The 12,125-nt window shown below is 34.6% G+C and overlaps 1 pseudogene; it reads left to right on the top strand.

The window, feature by feature from the left end:
• Positions 1-5,411: 5,411 nt before the first annotated feature.
• On the top strand, positions 5,412-5,530 carry LOC128654811 (uncharacterized; annotated as a pseudogene).
• Positions 5,531-12,125: the final 6,595 nt, after the last annotated feature.

Genomic DNA, 12,125 nt, shown 5'->3' with positions numbered 1-12,125 from the left:
GGTGGCTCAAATACAATCAAACCATATCTTGACTCTGGACATTATGACCTTTATTCACAACATTAGCTTACACCCACTAATTGAACGATATTGCAACTCATTTTTTTTTTTGTCAATTGTCTCTGCCTGAAGATACTGCAGAGGAATAGTTGTCTGGAGGATTATTTATGATAGCTGCAATGCCGGAATACCCTGATTCCCCAGTCTTTTTGAGACTCTCTTTAATAGAAGACTAAACCTGCATCTAATAACCTCTCCATTGCTCTTATGTGATTTATGTTCTTTGGCACGGACACTGATAACGTTAGTTTTTGAAGTTTTATGAGGAATATAGTGTAACCTTTCGTTTTATCTAATTTCCCTTTAAGGGTTTCACTTTGCCCTCCAATACAAAATGGGCACTTGATGCTATTTCACAATTTTTACCTAGAGTCCCTGCTCCTCTATATTTAGTCTGGGAAACCCTGTTTCCCTTGTCTTTAACAATAAGCAAAAAATATATATGGATGACAACTCACTTTCAGAACTCTTTATACATAAAGATAAGGTGATTGCTGTATTCAAGGCTGCTCTATTTTTGGAGAACCAGCTTATCACCTCTTCCCTATATGGTTAAAGATGTCACTGTCTGCTGTTACATTTATTTCCACTAAGTAGCTTCACACTGAATAGCATAAACTAACTCATATATATAGTGCCTATGAGCACAGAGTAATTTGTATATACATATGATGCCACTATAGAGCTCTCTAATTCTAATTAAGGGTTTTAAACCAGTTTTCCCATTGTTTTGTTATATGTTGTAGAATATATTTGAAAAGTTAAACGTTTTCATATTACTAGTTTGCTTTCACCTCTCCCTGAGGGCGCTGGCTCGCTCCCCTGGGAGGCAAGATTATATGAACTGGTTTGACCTGTAGAAGTTACGCTGGTCTATACCATTGCTTTTATTCACTTCTCTCCCTATGCATTTACATAAGAATTGTTTACTACATGTTCTACACTCTGTTTTTCTAATAAGCAACTTGCCTTCTAGGGGAGAGAGACCTGATAACCCTTCCCATTATTCACTATTTTTATACCATATAGAGTTTAAACATCCTGCCTAAAACAGAAAGTTAGGTGCAGTATCTCCCTCCTCCCTTTCCCGCCCTGTTTTCCAGGGCGGGTCATATCCAATCTCCCTTTCCCGTCGGTGTCCAGTGGAGGCAACAATCCCTGGAGTGTGATACTAATTAATTACTCTATAATAGCTCCGCCCCCCCCACATATTATGGGTCCTTTACCCTTTTTAAACGTATCTATACCACAAGTAGACACACAGATTCCTAGCTATATAATTACTCGAAACCAACTTTAGTCTACAGGACGTGGTTTGCTAGCCCTAGCTTACTACGAAATAGGGATATAATCTTTGTTCACTCACATGCATTATATCCTATATAAAATTAAAAAGAGACCCTATACCCCTTTTTTTTTTTATACAACTTCACACCTATGTAACTCCAATAATGAAAATATGTTTGTGGAAAGAGCCCAAACTAAACTTCAACTTGCCCATACTAAGATTCAGTTGTCTATTTTTCTATGTTTGAAATTCCTATGCACATACTCTTGTGGAGCTTGTATTATTATTATTTTGTTCTGTTTGTCTCAATAAAAATTTAAAAAAAAAAAAAAATGTCTATCTTTTGGTGATGATGATAAGCTTTCTCCCCATATCTGTATGGTTCATAACCTCTCTCTTTGTTCATATTCATAATGTCTTCTCTCTCTATATGAGTTTGTGGGATAATCTCTTCTGTTTCTTAGACTATTAAACTGTCTTCTATCGCCATCTTTGATTATTATATTGTTTCCGAAAACCGTTTATTTTGAATCTATTGTCAGTATAGTCACCCTGCCTATTACCATATTGTCTAGTGTTTGGTTCCGTAGTAGTGAGTCATATTGTCTGTGTTGTCTTCCTATATGATGATTCTGTCTATAGGGTATATCATAGTTTTCTTCTATGATAATAGTGTGGCTCTATCCTTACTGGGTTTTTTATATTCTCTTTTGGTCTTAATTTTGTTATTGTTTTTATTTTTATGTGTCATCGTCGTCCATATCCCAGATTCACAGTGGTGACTTTCCACATGTGTATTTTCTATGTCAGTTCCTCCTCTTTTATAGAGCCTCTGTCATCATCTCCTTCTTTCTTGTCTAATTACTCTTTATTACCTAATTCTCTCATTAGTTTTTTCGTTTTCTTTCTGAATAATATCATCCCTATTTTGCTTACTTTTTTAACAAGATTCTCTTTCCTCACTGTTATGTCTTTGGATTCTGGTCCTGAATTTTCCAAATTCAAAATTATCACCTCATCATCTTTTATTTCAAGGATCTATGTTTGCTGTTAGAATCTCCCTATACTCAATGAGTGTTTTATCAAATTTCTTGAAGTGTCTATTAGACTTTCTTTCATTGTGTTAGCTATGGGTTTCTGAAAGGGGGAATGCAACATTCCTTATGTATCAGTAATCCCTTAGGTATAATCTCTAACTCTAAGCATTTCTTTAGGAAGGATATCTCCGCTTTATATTTTACCTCTGGAATCAACAGTCTTTCAAGTTCTCTAAAGATCAGCTGTATATCTACAGTGTCCTTCCTCATCTGGACTTGAGTCTGACTCTTTCCCTGTGGTGTTAATATTAATGTCAATTGCTTGTCTTAAAGGGACAGCTCAAGTATAATTAAACTTTTCATTATTCAGATAGGACTTTTAATTTTAATCGACTTTCCAATTTACTTTTATCATCAAAATTTGCTTTTTTCTCTTGGTATTCTTACTTTAAACTAAACATAGATTAGGCTCATATGCTAATTCTAAGCCTTTGAGGGCTGCCTCTTTTCACATGCTTTTTTAAATCTCTTTTCAACACAAAGAGACAGAAAGTACAACGTGGGCATATAGATAAACACTGTGTTCAGGCACATAAAGTTATTTAAGATCTAGCACAATACAATGCTAAATTTAAGACAATAGATAATAAACACGTCTACAGTCATGGTGATCAGGGGGCTGAAGAAGGTTCCTTGATACAAGGTAATCACAAAGGTAAAAAGTACACTAATATAACTGTGTTGGTTATGCAATAACTGGGAATGAGTAATAAAGGGATTATCTATCTTTTAAAACAATAACAATTCTATGGTTGACTGTCCCTTTAAATGTTTGAATGAATCCATTATCTTTACAGTATTTATATAGCTGGCAGCTGAGTGAAAGAAGAACACTCACCAACCTATATGGAGAGGAATAAGGGGAACAAAGACGAAGAAACTCTTAACATCCCTTTAATTACAAAGTATAGTGCAAACAGTAAGATCATAGAAAAGATCTTCCGGAAACACTGGGCACTACTTAAAGACGATGACATACTGGGAGAAAAATTACCTCAGGGTACCAAAGTTTGTATATAGAAATATGAACAACTTAAAGAATAAACTGGCACCGAGCATACAGAAGAAAAATCCTCCAGGAATACAAGACGTCTTTGGGAAAAAGGTTAAGGGCTTCTTCCCCTGTCACACTTGCAAAGCATGCAAATGTGGAGTAAAAACAGATGAATTTCACTCCAACAATACCAGAGAAAAATACAAAATTGGAAACCTGATCCGTTGCCAAGATAAGGAGTGGTCTATTTACTCCAATGTACATGTGGCCTCCAATACATAGGACAGACATCCAGGCCATTGCGAGATAGGATACGTGAGCATATCCTGCAAATTGAAAACGCAATATGGATACCCCACTGTATAAACATTTCTCTATGAAACATCAAGGGAATATTAATACACTTAAATATATGGGGATTCAAAAAGTAACTAGGAACTGGAGAGGAGGCAATTATGAAAAGAAGTTACTAACAGCAGAATCCAAATGGATATTTTATTTAGACTGCTTATATCCCAGAGGGTTAAACAACAAAGAGGATCTTTTCACAAGGTCAGTACCTAAAACATATTTGATATTCATATTTAAAGAAGACGGCAATTCAATCATTCATATATATATATATACTCAGACATAATACTCTGGATATATAGTATATAAACAGGAACAAACATAATTATAAATTATAATTTAAAAAGAAGAAGTTTTTGGGTGAACTAGGTTAACCCACAGATGCTTTACACTTGTCACTAGGGTACGCTATATGCCACACACCAATGAGTTTGTAATGATAGGTGTCTATTCTAAATTTGAAAAAAGACTTGAGGATAGTTTATCTGATAGTTTTCTAAGATTATATAACGCATTAGTCAGGGCTAATATCTCTCCAGATAAGACACTACTAGTATAGAGGTCACTTTCCCACTCGATTGGATACCTATGTTAAACAAATAAAGGTTGTTTAATATTTCTACACCACCATCTGGTTCCCATACGTTTCTGTTCCACTTAAAACCTATTGAGGTTTCACCTTGTTTGTAAAAAAACATTTCTCTTTATTCTGGATAATAATTCACACCTCAGCACAGACATAGCACTATAGCAAAATCCAGTATATAGTAAGACAACAATATAACACTATTAGGAATATTGTAAGGGATATATAATACAGTACATAAGTCACACCATTTTTTAATATGACTAATATAGAGCTAAGATCGGTAACATTATCATACACTTCTTACCATAATTAATATAAAGCTTTAAACCGGGTAATAAGTATATAACGCAACAAATCTGTCTTTTATGGTGGAATATTTTTCCTATACTTTTTGAGACTAGTAATAAGATCAAAATTGATACCTATATACGCAAAATAAACCAGACCAAGATAGATAAGGGAATTTTCAACTATATCCCTATTACTATCCAATGATACTGAGCCTCTTAAACTCACCCTTGTCCTACCCAATAGATATTACACTGCATAACTAGGCTATACCCAATAGAAATAGCCGAAAAAAGGTTTGCAGTCTGACAGTAAATTCTCTCTTCGTTCAGACCTTGTAACACGATCAGCATAGATTGTGTAATAAGTAAAAGATTAAACTAGCAAGTCCTTCCTTATATATAGAATATGGTCTTGTTTCCACTTTTTATTCTCTTAGATTAGCAAGCATATCTAAAAATGACATCTAGAAATGACATCTTAAAAATGACATCTAAAAATAACACCTTAACTATATATTGCTAAAATGGCTTTATTATGACAGATAAGGGAATGTTTTAACAACATTCCGACTACTTATCCAATGTAATTGAGCCTATTATACACACCCCTGCCCCATCCAATAGATAACCAAAGTCCACTACTGAGATTATACCCAATAGAAACAGCTGAAAAAACGGCTTGGAGATGACAGTAAACTCTCTTCTTGCAGATCATAATGAGAAATAGGGCTAATACAGAAATGTCTGCTGTCCCACTGCCTTGAATGCACCCGATCCTGTCTGATCTTGGAAGTTAAGCAGGGTCAGGCCTGGTTAGTATCTGGATGGGAGACCGTCTGGGAACACCAGGTGCGGTAGGATTTTTTTTTTTTTTTTTTTTAAATAATAGGTATGAAGTCATAACTAAAAAGGCTGGGTTTGTATATATATTTTCCAAATTTGGAACACTGTATTCTAAACATATGAATTTCATATTTTCTCTGAATAAAAGTGATCAGATGCAGACAGAGCTTGACAAAATAAGGATACCATCTAAATGTATTATAATGAATTTTTAAACTATAAACTATATGTTTTTAAACACACATTTAAGGTCCAGTAAAACAGAAGTGCTTAACAAACACTTCCTGTTCCACATTGTATGGCCAGCAATCAGTCTGGTATAAAATGACCACTACTAACACCATAAAACCAGTCTTGTAAAGGTCTCTTTGTGACCGAAATGCGTCGACTGGTAAGCACAATTCATTTTCTATTGATCTAAAAAACAATCTACACCATCATATTTTTCTTTTACAGAAGGATCATCCAGGGATTATAACAAAATATTTGCCAAGAAGATAGAATTTGGGTTGGAAAAACGGCTAGCAAGTACTGACACTGCTATTCAGTATAAAACACTTGGAAAATCACCATAAACTATTGCTGTTAGGATTCACAACACTTTAAGGATTATTGTTTTTTCTTAAAGAGACACTACTTAGTATAATTTATTGTTGGATTATTTTTTCTATTAAGTTTTCACTGTTGGACTATTTTTTGGACTATTATTTACATATATATAAATCACTATTTGAACACACCACAATGTTTTTGTAAATTTTTATTTTTCACAATCTTTGTTCTTAATTCACATTTTTTGAAGATCAACCTATTTTTTTGACCATTAATAATTTTTGTTCACTATTTTTGCACACAATTTTTTTGATACACATTTTTTACATTGGCATATTGCTGTCACAATATTTTTTACTTGACAATGCGTATGTGTTAAACACACAGTTAAAGGTCTTACTCAGAGCCTTACACATTAGTTACTATTGGCAATATTTAGGAGCATTGCATAGAATCAAGAACATTATTGTTTAGATAATATTATATAACTGACTAATATACTTCACCTATTATGTGTATGTGGTAAACACAAAGTTGAATTTTTGTTGTGAGCCTTATACTTAATTTGGAATTTTTTAGGAATATTTTTTTAGACAATGTTTGCACAAATTTTAAATGCCATATCTGATTTATAAACTATTAGTTTTAACTATTCATTTAGCTATTATTGCTGTATAATTTGTGTATGTTTATGTGGTAATAAACAAAGTTGAATTTCTGTTGTGAGCCTTATACTAAATTTGGAATTTTTTAGAATATTTTTAAGAGCCAATGTTATGCACACAATTTTAAATGCTATATCTGTTACATAACTATTTGTGTTTAAACTATTCATTTAGCTATTATCGTTCGTATAAATTTGATTGTTTATACATGGATCCATGTTTTTTAACTATATTGTGCACTCAATTAAATTGTTTATTGTAATCGTTTGATAATATTGCATTTGGTCCAGACCCAGCCTTCGTATAGTTGGCGCTTTGGTATACCTTATTAGATAATTCTGATTTTACTCTCCGTTTAAAATTAACATTTTTCCCCACTATAAAGTCATAAACTTATCTGCCTACAACCATGTTGATTTTGTTTTTGTATGTTCTAAAACACAAATGCTAGTCTATATTTATTTAAAACAACAACTATTACCTTTCTGATTACAGTACTGTGCTGTCATTCTGACGGTGCTATATATAAAACCTATATAAAGTCTGGAGTCTCTGAAAGCAGTGCAGCTGTCTGTGAGTGCTGGTGGTGAGTACCCAAGGCTGTGCATTTTGCAGTAGCATGAAATGTGTACACAGTCCAGTTTGAGAGCTAAGTCCATTTCCATGTTTTTGTGTGTGCATGTGTAAATATATATATTATATGTGCATATCCATTTGAAAATAAACAACACATTTTAAAATACTGCAATAATTGACTGCAAAAAAAAAAACCCTATGCGTTTATATTAAAATTGGGATCTTATTCACACAATATGGCCATATTCTGCTTAGCCAGTCACCAACGTACAAGGTGTCCCAATGGTGACTGATCCTAACACTGCAGTACTTTCTCTTTATGTATATGTATAATATATAACACATTTTTACTCCCCACAGTAAATATTATTATTATCAGTTATTTGTAGAGCGCCAACTGATTCTGCAGCACTAAATATATTTTTCAATATTTTCTCTCTCTCTCTTTCTTTCTTTCTTTCTTTCTTTCTTTCTTTCTTTCTTTCTTTCTTTCTTTCTTTCTTTCTTTGTTTCTGTCTTTCTGTGTTTCTCTCTCTTTTTTCTCTCTTCTATCTTTTTCTCTTCTCTCTCTTTTTCTATCTCTCTCTTTCTCTCTCTCTCTCTTTTTCTTCTCTCTCTCTCTTTTCTCTTCTTCTTCTTTTTCTCTCTCTCTCTTTTTCTCTCTCCTCTCTTTTTCTCTCTCTCTCTTTTTCTTCTCTCTCTTTTCTCTCTCTCTCTTTTTCTCTCTCTCCTCTTTTTCTCTCTCTCTCTCTTTTTCTCTCTCTCCATCTCTTTTTCTCTTTCTCCTTTTTCTCTTTCTCTTTTTTCTCTCTCTCTTTTTCTCTCTCTTTTTCTCTCTCTTTTTCTCTCTCTTTTTCTCTCTCTTTTTTCTTTCTCTCTCTCTCTCTCTTTCTCTTTTTCTCTCTTTCTCTTTTTCTCTCTTTCTCTTTTTCTCTCTCTCTTTTTCTCTCTCTCTTTTTCTCTCTCTCTTTTTCTCTCTTTCTCTTTTTACTCTCTCTTTTTTTCTCTCTCTTTTTTTCTCTCTCTTCTTTTTCTCTCTCTTTTTTTCTCTCTCTTTTTTTTCTCTCTCTTTTTTTCCTCTCTCTTTTTTTCTCTCTCTTTTTTTCTCTCTCTTTTTTTTCTCTCTCTTTTTCTTTCTCTATCTCTCTCTCTATCTTTTTCTCTCTATCTCTCTCTCTATCTTTTTCTCTCTTTTTCTCTCTCTATCTCTATCTCTTTTTCTCTTTCTCCTTGTATTAAAATAAAAACACTCTGTGTTTTCATGCATGCAGCAAAGCAAATTTCAGATTGGCACATGCACCTAGACCTGGCTATCAGAAAAAGGGTGGGCCTTGTACAGATCTGTGCACTGAAAGGTATATAGCTCTTTAGACCCTATAGACATTTATACACATAAATACAACCCATTTACATGTAACGTGTATATACCTCTAGGTAATAGGGTTAATATCTGTCTAACACAATAACATAATAAACAGTTAAAGGGACAGTCTACACCTTAGTCATCTTTAAGTCTTACCTTAGATTAGGCTGCAAATAGCCTCCTGCACCATTTCTATATCATGCTGCAGGAACAGTAAAAACATTATTTTAAAATTAAAGTGAAGGTAAAGTTTTACCTATCTCTAAACACTAATGAATTAGTCATAGTTAAAATAATGCAATCGCTAACTTTTTTCCACAATGCATTATAAATTTATATAATCCAGTTTTATATTTCCCTACCGTTATGTTCCTTACTCCTCCCATCAGCCATTTTCTTATCTTAGAGAGAATGACGTATAGAGCAGTCCCACCCGCTCTATACGTGTCTCCAAAGCGAGTTCATGAGGATCCAATGAGTTCACGAGGATCCATAGCGTCGACTACACTCAGCAATGCGCATGCGGTGATCTATTTTTTCCAATGCGCAGGCGTCATTCTTCGTATTATGGCAAATCAATAATGATTCAATAGGCATGCACGAAAAGGGGAGCGCGCTTGTCTTGCAAGCCCAACAAATAATTCTAAACGCATGCGCAGATCCATGCACGAAACGGGAGCGCGCTTGTCTTGCAAGCCCAACAAATAATTCTAAATGCATGCGCAGATCATCCAGGAGGCGGATGACGTAGATTGACGGCCGCCTAATGGCCAGAATTTCAATTGGCTGCTGAAAAAACGTGAACTGCCATAAAAAAAAAAGAGGGGGTTGAATTTACAGATCGAAAAAAAGGAAGTATAAACGGCTAAAACTCAGTTTATGCTTAGAATTAAAAAAAATGATGAATGAAAGTACTATTCATTTAGGGGAACAAGTTTAATTAAATAATGCAAAAGAGCCAACTTTACCTTCACTTTAATATTGTTTCTGGCCTGTTTGAAATGGCTGCAAAGCTCAGCCCACTGATGACATCACTATCTGGGCGGCATCTAGGCACCCTGCTGAATAGCATTGACAGTCTGTTGAATTCAACTAGTGAGCCTTTTGTGATTGAATGCCATTTGCAGCCCAGATCATGATGTCATTAGTGGGCAGAGCTTGGCAGCCATTTCAAAGTGGCCAGAAACAATATTCATTTTAAAATAACTTTTTCACCATTCCTGCTGCATGATATAGAAAAGGTGCAGGAGGCTATTTGCAGCTTAATCTATGGTAAGACTTTAAGATGACCAAGGTGTAGACTGTCCCTTTAAGCAGTGAGTTCTCACACAAAAAATAAATAAATTGTAATAAAAGTGATATGCTGGCACTGTGTAACACTGTGTATTGTTAAATTATTAAGGAAATAGTCCAATTTTTCAATCTATGTGAAGATCCAAGTGACCTCAAAAGGAAAGGGAGAAAAATTGCAATAGTAAAGTTCTGTTTAGTACATGGAACAGGTGTAGCAGGCAGGACCTTACTCACTTTTTTTAGAGTTAATCACTTAGCGTATTATATCAAATCCCATCCAGGAATAAGCAGCAGCCAAATATAGCAAGTTAATATTTTAATTGAACTTAAAACAAACCGATTATATACAGAGGAAGTACAGGACACAAATACACAGTTCTACGGATAGGATAAAAGGGGGTTAAATAGGATTAGATTGCGTTTGGGGTTGTGGCAGTTTAGATTTAATATTTATTATTTTCAAGTAACTTATATTTTTTTTTACAAAGTTAAAGGGACAGTCAAGTCCAAAAAAAACTTATGTTTCAAATAGGGCATGTAATTTTAAACAAGTTCAAAGCTAAACCTAGGAAGGCTCAAATGATAATTTCTAAGCCCTTGAAGACCGCCTCTTATCACATGTTTTTTATTTGCTTTTCACAACAGGGGAGAGCTAATTCATGTATACCCTATAGATAACATTGTGATCACGCCCATGGCTTGTGGCAGACACTGCACTAATTGGATAAAATGAAATTCAATAGATAATAAATAAAATGTCATGTGATCAGGGGGATGTCAGAAGATTCTTAGATACAAGGTAATCACAGAGGTAAAAAGTGTATTAATATAACTGTGTTGGTTAGGCAAAACTGGGGAAGGGGTAATAAAGGGATTATCTATCTTTTAAGCAACAAAAATTATGGTGTTGACTGTCCCTTTAACTTAGGGAGTTTAGTTTAGAGGGGGCTTGGGTGTTAGGTATAGTAGGTTAGGTTAGTTTGCGTTTGGGGTATATATCGGTATAGGGGTTAATAGTTTAGATACTTGCGGTGGGTATGTAGCAGTTTAGGGGTTAATAGGATAGTTCTTGCGGTGGGCTAGTGGCGGTTTAGATCTTTATAAGTGTAGTGATAGTTTGCAATTGTGGGGTACTTTGGTTTAGGGGTATTAGGATTAGTGGTTAGGCACGGCAGTTCTATTGCAAAGGATCCTTTACTATACATTGCCAATATGGGTGGCCATGCTGGGCGTTACCTATAGCCAGCATCCCCGACCAATGGCATGTATAGTAAACGCCTCTCTGCGATGCCTCTATGTCGGGAGCTTGGAATATTTCGGCAGGCTCGCTCGACATTGGCGGATTCTTTAGAATATTTTGCCACCTCGTAGCACTTTCGATCATCGGGGCCTGAGTATAAACCTTTGGTTTAGAAACAGATAAGGAAGCAGGTGTGTGTACACAAAGTGATAACATAATGAGATCTGATATTAACTGCAAGCTCAACCCATTTCAATAGGCTGTGGTTTAAAAGCACAAAACCAGCTAATTCATATACACAAACAAACCTGAAATGCAACTTCTCATACATTTTATACTCTGCAGCTGGTATAACAAGTCATTGAAAATCTATTAAGGGAAAAACTATTTTACAGTATACTGTCCCTTTAAGTATTTTTTATGTCTGCCTCTCTTTCTGGTATTCTACCTATCTTCAAAACAATTAATGCATTTTCTACCAACTTTGCACACATACAAACTCTCACACATGCACACACACGAACGCGCACACACACAATATTACACACAACATTTAGTTTACAAAAAAACTTAATTGTAGAGCTTATGGTTACAAATTATAATAAACAAATACCCATGTATCTAACAATTAAAGGGACAGCAACCACCCTGCAATTACAAGACATTTCTGTTGTGTTGCTATAGAATTACTTTTTTTTTTTAAAAACATAACAAATGAACATCCTTTTTAGTGCAATTATTTTTCAATAGCCAAACTCCACCCACAATTTTCCTATTTAGGAAGAACCAATCTGGGCTTTAGTCCCCTACAACAAGTTTAGTCACTGTCAAATAATTAGTTTAAATGCATTTTTTTGCAGTTGCTAACGGATAACGCCAATTAGGGACAAATATGTAGCAGAGTTAGCCTTGATAAGTCAGCAT

The sequence above is a fragment of the Bombina bombina genome, chromosome 3 (assembly GCF_027579735.1).
Source record: "Bombina bombina isolate aBomBom1 chromosome 3, aBomBom1.pri, whole genome shotgun sequence".
Taxonomy (NCBI): Eukaryota; Metazoa; Chordata; class Amphibia; order Anura; family Bombinatoridae; genus Bombina; species Bombina bombina.
The sequence above is the reverse complement of the archived record's forward strand: the minus strand, read 5'-3'. Positions and strand labels throughout refer to the sequence as shown.